At 44.1% G+C, this 9,051-nt stretch overlaps 1 protein-coding gene across 4 annotated transcripts in view; it reads right to left on the bottom strand.

Annotated features, from left to right (window-relative positions):
* The window catches only part of tmem51a (transmembrane protein 51a), a 16,334-nt gene extending 7,559 nt beyond the window's left edge, over positions 1–8,775 (bottom strand). For 3 of the 4 annotated variants that reach the window (XR_012984998.1, XM_076276567.1, XM_076276568.1), the window contains exon 1: positions 8,556–8,775. The gene's annotated coding sequence lies outside the window, so the exon portion shown is untranslated. Of the gene's footprint in view, positions 1–7,805; positions 8,536–8,555 lie in introns of those variants that run through there. The other variant, XM_076276569.1, reaches the window with a different exon arrangement.
* Between the last annotated feature and the right edge of the window lie 276 nt (positions 8,776–9,051).

Below are 9,051 nucleotides of genomic sequence, written 5' to 3'. Positions count from 1 at the left end.
CAGCATTACTGACCCAACCCACTGACAGACCCAACTCTCCCCGAGTGACTCTACTTGTCTGATTCGTGCCACACTGTTACGAACCCAAAGTTTCCTTATTTGTTGAGCTTTGACAGTGAGATGCAGGGGTGCTGTGCTGTGAGATGCAGGGGTGCTGTGCTGTGAGATGCAGGGGTGCTGTGCAACCTTTTCTTCTGTGTCTACCCTCAACTAGATGCCTCAATGAGCCTGGATCTGGTGCACATGACCTGCTGCTTTATTGCCCCGCCCCTCTCCTGGTCTGACCGGGGGGCTATCCCGTCGTCTCCTGGTCTAAGCGGGGGGCTACACCGTCCTCTCCTGGTCTGACCGGGGGGCTACACATAGCATACATAGAATGGTATGAACACACACAGGTATGAACATGCATGTGCGCACACACGCACACACACACACAGACGAAAACGTGAAAAATGATCTCAGATATACCCAGGGCAAATATTTGCTGCCTGGAAAAAATTCTTGCCATTTTTAAGACACACACATTCCAATTGGTGGGCCTGATGTTGCAGTGTGTGTGTGTGTGTGTGTGTGTGTTAATGAATGTGATAAATGAGTAACATGTTTCTAAATATCCAGCTCTGTTGTTTGCGTGACGTTTGAGCCTTTCCCTAGAGAAATCATATAACTCACTCCAGGGCACATCAGTAACACACACACACACACACACACACACACACACACACACACACACACACACACACACACACACACACACACACACACACACACACACACACACACACACACACACACGTCAAGGAAAACTCTCCTGGACACATAAATTGTGTCCACACCCATACGAACATGAAATTCCATGAAGGCTCTTATGGGCCTCCAGATTTCCGCACGTCCTCATCTGGAACTGCTGACCAGTGTTGTGCATGAACGAGTTCAAAAGAGTGCTGTGCGTTCATTGGACACGTTCATTTTTCTGTGAACTTTCTGCGGAACGCAACATATTTGCAAATTAAGATCTAGAACATGAACTCAGTTCAGATTATGTGACGTGAGCGCCACTGTTAAAGGAGAATTCCGGTGTGATTTTGACCTAAAGTGTTTTGAAACATGATACCGAGTGTGAACGTATGTTTCATAGCCCATCTCGGCTTGTCCTCTTAGCAGCAACTGGAATCCATACATTTCCACGGAATTATTTTTGGAATCTGATCCCTTATCATACCTGTTCATTCTTACTCGTCGCTCGACTTATCGTGACTAAATTCAAGATGGCTGCAAACGCTAAACTTCGAGAAGATACTGTCTGTATAAATCGTCTTGTAAGTAAACTACCAGTGCTTTTTCAAAGTTCTCAATGTCTCGTTTTAAATGTCAGGGCCCTTGGAAGTCTACCAATGAAGTGTGGAGATACATTGAGCCTCGTAAATGGTGTAAAACAGTGATTTATTTGCATGGCTATGCCGATGCCGAGGCACCACCATTGACCGCCTTGTTGGTAGCATCGGCTAACTAGCGACAGATTTCGGAGTGCAGGGGACAAGCCGAGATGGGCTATGAAACATACGTTCACACTCGGTATCATGTTTCAAAACACTTTAGGTCAAAATCACACCGGAATTCTCCTTTAAGGTCCAATTAAACGTCACAGTTTAATTCCTGATGAATTACATGGTCTGCTGCTCGTACTTTTCCAACAGCACATCATTGTCTCACTTCCACAAACGCAACCCCTAAACTACACAACTTCACATTACATTACCCACGATGCATTGCACACACAAACTAGCAACACATATCGAAAATTTGTTAACTCAGAATTTTGGAGTGTTTACCTTCCCACTACAGAGGAACTCCTAGTTTACAGGGGTGATATTGATAAAGAGCAAAATGGTTTTCTGTGAAAATGTAGTATGACACCTAGTCCTTCTGTCACACTAAAATTATTTCTTATGTTTTTTAATGATATATTTCTTAAGATATTTTTTCTAGAGGAACAGTATTGGGCAATAGACCAATAAACAAAAAACAAAAATCAATCAATCCTTTGTACTTGTCCTTTTTTATTCCATTTTGTGTGAATTTAAGATCTGTAATTTGTTGAAGCTTTTGATTGCAGGGTCTTTCATTCTCATTTCTCACCTAAAAAATGAACTGAACTTTGAACTAGTTAAAAATCGAAATGATGAACTATGATGATGTTCATGATGAAATGATGAACTATGAATGTGAACTGTTCTCTAAACCTATGTGAACTGAACTTTGAACTAGTTCATGAAAAGTATGAACTTGCACAAAAAAGTCTGCTGCCTATAAAAAGTCGGAGTGGCTGCACTTTTATACGGGTCCAGAATTCCAGCCGTGTAGTGACACATTCATCCTAGCACTGTTAAAGAGGGACTGTCCAAGGAACATAAATCACTGCAAACCACGTCTCTCTCTCTCTCACTCACACACACACACACACACACACACACACACACACACGATTAAGCAACAGTACAGGCCAGGTCCCAATAAACTTCCGTATGTCAAAGCAATAAACCTGACTAGGTACAATGTGAAATGTGAATAGTACGTTGGAAAACAGGCAGACAGCACCTCCCACAGATGATCTAAGGTTGGTAGATTCACGGTCATAAGTCGTGATAAGTATTAGTCATAAGGAATTAAAAGTGATGGGATTTCACCAGGATACTGGCACACAGAAAGGCTCAATCTCATTTCTACCCCTTAGCCCTTCTCCTTCGTTATGTGCACTCATGTCAGGGGAAGGCCTATTTCTCTTTCGCAAGATAGTCATGATGCAAGTTCACATATTTCCATGTCTGATGGCCCGCGAATTCACAGTATACCATGTCCGAAATGTAACTAATGTCCAGCAGCAGCTAAATTTGCTGAACCTTTTACCACTCGTCTGATACAGTATGAATGCATACAGGCTTTTTGAGAACTGGGATTGGGCCAAAGAGATTACCAAGGCTTGTCGACTCTACCCCCTCTCCCTACATCCACAGAATTGTTTCTAATCTGAATGGGGTAAAGTAGGGTAATCCAGAGACTGTTGAACCCTGGGCCTAATCTAAACGGGGTAAGAATGAGGGTGTAGGGAACAGGGTGTAGGGCGTAAGGAGTAGTGTGAAGGGTGTAGCACAGTGTTTCTCAGACCAAGGACTGGTTCTTCAGACCAAGGACCATTTAAAAAAAAAAAAAATCACGGACTACCTAGCTAAAAAAATAAAAAAAACAGTAGACTTACTGTTTTTAGGCCTACTCACTGAAGGCCTTAGGCCTACTCACTGAACCACCATGCTTATTGTCTTTGCACCTTGCTTATTGTGTCAGGATTCATATGATTTAAACTGGCGCAGCTTACATAGGCAGTGTTGCAGAACTGTTTGGATTTACATACAAGTTGGTTAAATATATTGCAAACAATTCATCTATATTATATTTTACCACGTCTGCTCGTGGACCACTTGGGATAGCTTGCGGACCACACTTTAAGAAACCCCCATTTGAGAACAGACCCCATATGAGAACAGACCCCCATATTGAGAACAGACCCCCATATGAGAACAGACCCCCCATATTGAGAACAGACCCCCATATGAGAACAGACAACTGACCCCCATATGAGAACAGACCCCCCATATTGAGAACAGACATGAGAACAGACCCCCATATGTCCCGCATATGAGAACAGACCCCCATATGAGAACAGACCCCCCATATTGAGAACAGACATGAGAACTGACCCCCATATGAGAACAGACCCCCCCATATTGAGAACAGACCGCCCCCCCCCCCCATATGAGAACAGACCCCCCCCATATTGAGAACAGACATGAGAACAGACCCATGAGAACAGACCCGCCATACTGAGAACAGACCCCCCCCCCCCCCATACTGAGAACAGACCCCCCCCATATTGAGAACAGACCCCCATCTGACCCCCATTTGAGAACAGACCCCCATCTGACCCCCATTTGAGAACAGACCCCATATAAGAACAGACCCCCATATGAGAACAGACCCCATATGAGAACAGACCCTGGGTTAGGAGGCGCAGTCAGGTTTGGTCTCAGCGGAGACGCCTTCAGCAGCACAATGGCATCTTCCTGTTTTCCTGTTTCCCTTCAATTAGCTGCAGAGCGGATGGACCCTCGGGGTGGGGGGTGGGGGCACAGGACGGCACGGATAAAGCCCCCCTCTTTCAGGGGGAGGCACAAGCACACACACCCTCAGCAAGTCTGTGTATAGGACGCTCAGAGGGCTGGGTCTGGGGTCTGTGTGTGTGGTGAACGAGTGAAGTCCCTATAAGCACATGTGTGGGCTCAGATAAATGACCAGTCCAGTGACAGGACTAACGTTTTGTCTGGCGGAGGCTTTGGTCTGCTGCGGCCTCCCGGCGCCAGAGGGCCCACACCGCAGCACCAGGCTCTTAATCTGGTCCCATTCTAAACCTACCAGCACCAGACTCTTAATCTGGGACCATTCTAAACCTACCAGCACCAGGCTCTTAATCTGGGCCCATTCTAAACCTACCAGTAGTGCTGGGCGGTATACCGGTTCACACCGTATTTGTTATGATATGAATTTTTAATATACCGCCATACCGGTGTATTTGATTACACAACGTTTGGAACGCTGCGCCGCACGACAGTGTTTCAGACGGGACTTTTTCACACGCACGCATGGTGGTGCCACTGCGAGGCATAGTGAGGGTAAACACAAAACACCTTAAGTTTTTCCCCTGAAGTATGACCCTTAAGGCTTAATTTCTCCTTAGGTAGGGGGTTTATTTAAAGGTGTTGCACAGAATACCTTAAATTGTTTCTTTAGTTAAGAAAAACGTTAAGGGATACTGCATTGAAAGGGATTTACCAGAGAGGGTTAAAGCTAGTAATCAAGGATCTTTGGATTTACCGTCACGAAAATTCTATTGAGATTGTTTAACAGCTGTAACTAGCTGGTAGTAGGTGATGTTAGTTAGCAACCCACCGAACACAGTGAAGTTTAATGTTCTTATCATTCATCTCACCTTAAGAATATTCGCTGAAATTATCCAGGTAGCAAGTAAAGCATGTTATAGACATGCACTGAGCAATACTAGCTGGCTAGTTAGAAATGATCCTGACTGTCATCAGTGAACCAAAACGAACTTTTTTGTTAATGTTTTGCCTAGCGAACCGAACCGAAGCTCATGGCAGGCTAACAAGACATCCACATCCACATGAAGTTAACGTTAGCCTACCACTAACGTCATGTAAACCACACAATAACAATAAGGCATGTTTCTGATAGGCCTATTTGACAGAGTAAGCATATTAGCAGAGAGGTTTTATTTTAAATTGTATAATTGTCAAAAAAGTATAATTATTGCAAGTTGCACTACTTTTTGTATTGGTTTTATACAAAATGTTTGTGAAATTTGCACAGTAAAAGTTATGTATTTTGACTGCAATTGTCTTTGCATTCTGATTAGATTCTTCATTAGAATCATGAGTGGCTCTTTGTAAACAGCATCATTTTCTGGGGCCATGCAAAACTGCATTACCACTAGTCAGTGTGGAGTTATTCTACATCATGACAGTAAAATATCCTTACTCAATGTACTGCAGCAATTCCTCTCCCAACTTGTAGAAAATGCTGTGAACATCTGATTATGCATGGAAAAAAAATACCGTCATATACCGTGAAACCGTAAGAATTTTGAAAAATACCGTGATACACATTTTTGGTCATACCGCCCAGCACTACCTACCAGCACCAGAGCCTTAATCTGGGCCCATTCTAAACCTACCAGCACCAGAGCCTTAATCTGGGCTCACCCTAAATTTACCAGCACCAGGCTCTTAATCTGGGCCCATTCTAAACCTACCAGCACCAGGCTCTTAATCTGGGCCCATTCTAAACCTACCAGCACCAGAGCCTTAATCTGGGACCATTCTAAACCTACCAGCACCAGGGTTTTAATCTGGGCTCACCCTAAACCTACCAGCACCAGGGTCTTAACCTGGGGCTCGATCTAAATTTACCAACACCAGGGTCTTAATAGGGGCTAGCTCTAAAACTACCAGCACCAGGGTCTTAATCTGGGCCTAGTTCAGTATTTCAGCAAAACGCTGAAATAAGAGAAAGAAGCAAAAAGAGAACGAGAAGAAAAGAGAAAGAGAAGAAGTTTACTGCAGCCTCAGAAAGCACCAGTGAAAATGTGGAGCATTACTAGCGCAGGCATGATGAGCCCTTTGAACAACCTAGAAGTGTGTCATTAGGGCACGAGCACCGATGGTGTGCCTGGCATAGTGCCACCGATTGGCAAGAGAAGGAATGTGTGTTTTTTTTCCACTTCTGTTGGATATCACAACCAGATCAGATTAATCAGATTAGGTGTATATGACATCCAAACATCCAACATGCCTGTCTGACGTAGCGCCAACAGCTGGCCAAAGTCAGAATAGTTTTTAGAATTTATCAACAAAATATTAGATAATATAAATCTGATGATATCCACATGGCCAAACTGGCAACCTGGTCTAGCGCCACCAGCTGACCAAACAGGAAGTGTGCCAGACATTGACAACACCTTAATTGGTTGGAAACTTTCAAAATATTAGATATTATTATTATGATGATATTCACATGCCTAATTAATGTGTGTGGTATAGTGTATAGGACTCTCTTTTTTAATTAATTTTGGATATTGATATCAGGTTCCTAAAATGAATTAAGTTTAGGTGAATTTCAACTTACTAAAGTCCTGACTTCACACATCTACACTTGAACGAACACACAAACACAAACACACACTTACAGAATCTGACACACAAATATACATTACTATTAACACGACCCGTCAAAAAACACAAGTCTAACTCCACACCACACACAGGCTCTATATCTCTGTCACACACACACACACACTCGCACACACACACACACACACACAATAACACTGACCTGCCAGTACATTGCAAACATAGGAAAGATCTGTACATACACATACACACACACGCATGCACACGCACGCAAACACACACACACTGACACAAATAACGATCTAATTGAGGTCACTAGTGAAAATAGCCTGACGAGCCAGACCCACATTAAAATGTAGGGTCTGGGCACTCACCGTTCGCAGTGCTCAGTCCGAGGGGCGGGATAATCAGTTGTCTTTCAAATTACCTCTGCACGCAATAGGACAGCGGCAGCGCTATGAGTCCCATGCGTTTCCCACCAGCGGAGCTAGTTGGCTAGTTCAAACATTTGCCAACTTAATAAAAGCTTAACTCGTGTCACACTGTTCGCCAGCAGCAACATCCATCTGATTTGTTTTCAAGTAACAGGGAATTCAAGCCAAACCGTTGCAACTCTGCCATCAATCATTATGTTAAACCCACCTAACGACTCTATACACGATTTCATTGGCCTGATTAAGTTTCGATTTCTGGAGCTCACAAGCCAACGGAGAGTTGCTAGGCTATAGTGAAAACACACACAGACACAAGTAGGCACATCATTGCAACCTACATATTTGGTGAAGTACCACCTAGTGGGTGTCATTGTCACAGTGTAAAACGTCACACTCAACAGGAAGTAAGTAAGTGTTTCCAATATATAAAACTTGCAAAAACAAAATGCACACGCATCAGATATGTGCATTGACACTTGCATCATGTGAGTGCATTGTTGGTTTTCCGAAATGGCACGGGTCTCGGAGTCACATGTGCTCGGGCCCGTCATGGCCGCTTGCGGCTATATTTTCAATAACTGCTAGGCAGCAAAACAAACAAACAAATACATACTTTCAGCCCCCACACCAGGTGATGATTTGGCAATCCGGAATGTTCATTCATGACAGAAGAATAGGCCTACAGGAAAAGTTGAATTCAGTCCATTACACGCGATTATGAAAGCCCTCCAGAAAACGGTGAGGACTGTTATGTGGGGAATTCCGTCCCCGCATAGCCTGACTGACTGACCCTGGTCGGGTGTGACTAACATCTTTAATCAGCCAGTTATGTCGAAATCCGGAAACTATAAGTATGAAAGGACACGAAGACGTTTTGCCTGAGCGCTTTGACATCTGGGGAGATAATCTACTGTTCTGTGCAGAAACAAAACGTTTGCAAACACAATCTTGACAGCGTGTAACGTTACTGGAAGTTCTGGAACTTAACAGGGGCAGGGTGAGTAATGTTAAAACACTGCTGACTGAGGAATGTCGCTTGCGGCGTTTGCACAGTTTTTTATGGCTTTTGGGAGTCGAACCATTTCAAAGCGGTATTTACTAAGCTACAACCGACCATAGTAAACCAAATAACTTTAGTCACATGTTGGATGAGTAGGCTACGGCCAGTTATTTCAACCCAAAGCTACAAGTGTTCACTATGCAACAACTTCCTCCAGATCACATTTCTTACTTCCAGACAACCAAACGCCATCACCCCACACCAATGGCTTGATGCTTTGTAGTAGGCTATTTTCTAAAAGATGAAAACTATCCCCACGCTAGCGTTGGCGTTCCGACGAGGAGCAAGCGCGGCCCTGCTTACCTTGTTCAAGTGGGAAGGATGTATCTCAGTCAGACTCCGTGATTAGCTTCATGTCGACGCCTTCGCGCCAACGCGCGCTTCCCTGTCTCCGTTAAGTGGCACAGATATGCGAACACAAACCTGTGGTACTTTCGCAGTGGTTGTTTTCGATCGTTCTGTGCTAAATGGTCCACTGGGAGACGCCAGAGGTGGGTTTCAGTGGATGCCTGTTAACTTTTGTCCAGGGGGAGGGTAGGCGGAGAGAAAGAGCTACATCTTCCTTTCCCTACCCTCCCTGCGCGGTTAACACTTTCTCTGCCGGAGCCCCACCATGATGCAATGTGTCAGCAGGACCGAAGGCATTTTAGTACATTTCCACTCTGTTTGAATGTCAGGTTTGTGTGTGTCAGCAGTACTGAAGACATTTTAGTACTGTACACTTCCAATATGTTTGAATGTCAGGTATGTGTTTGTGTCTGATAACAGACAATATTCTGTGGAGCCAGCTAAATAGGGT

The sequence above is a fragment of the Alosa pseudoharengus genome, unplaced genomic scaffold, assembly GCF_046254945.1.
Source record: "Alosa pseudoharengus isolate Yale_2024_CS ecotype anadromous, Long Island Sound unplaced genomic scaffold, YU_APseudo_1.1 YU_APseudo_1.1_scf_9, whole genome shotgun sequence".
NCBI classification, from domain to species: Eukaryota; Metazoa; Chordata; class Actinopteri; order Clupeiformes; family Clupeidae; genus Alosa; species Alosa pseudoharengus.
This window is presented reverse-complemented; position numbering and strand designations above follow the sequence as displayed.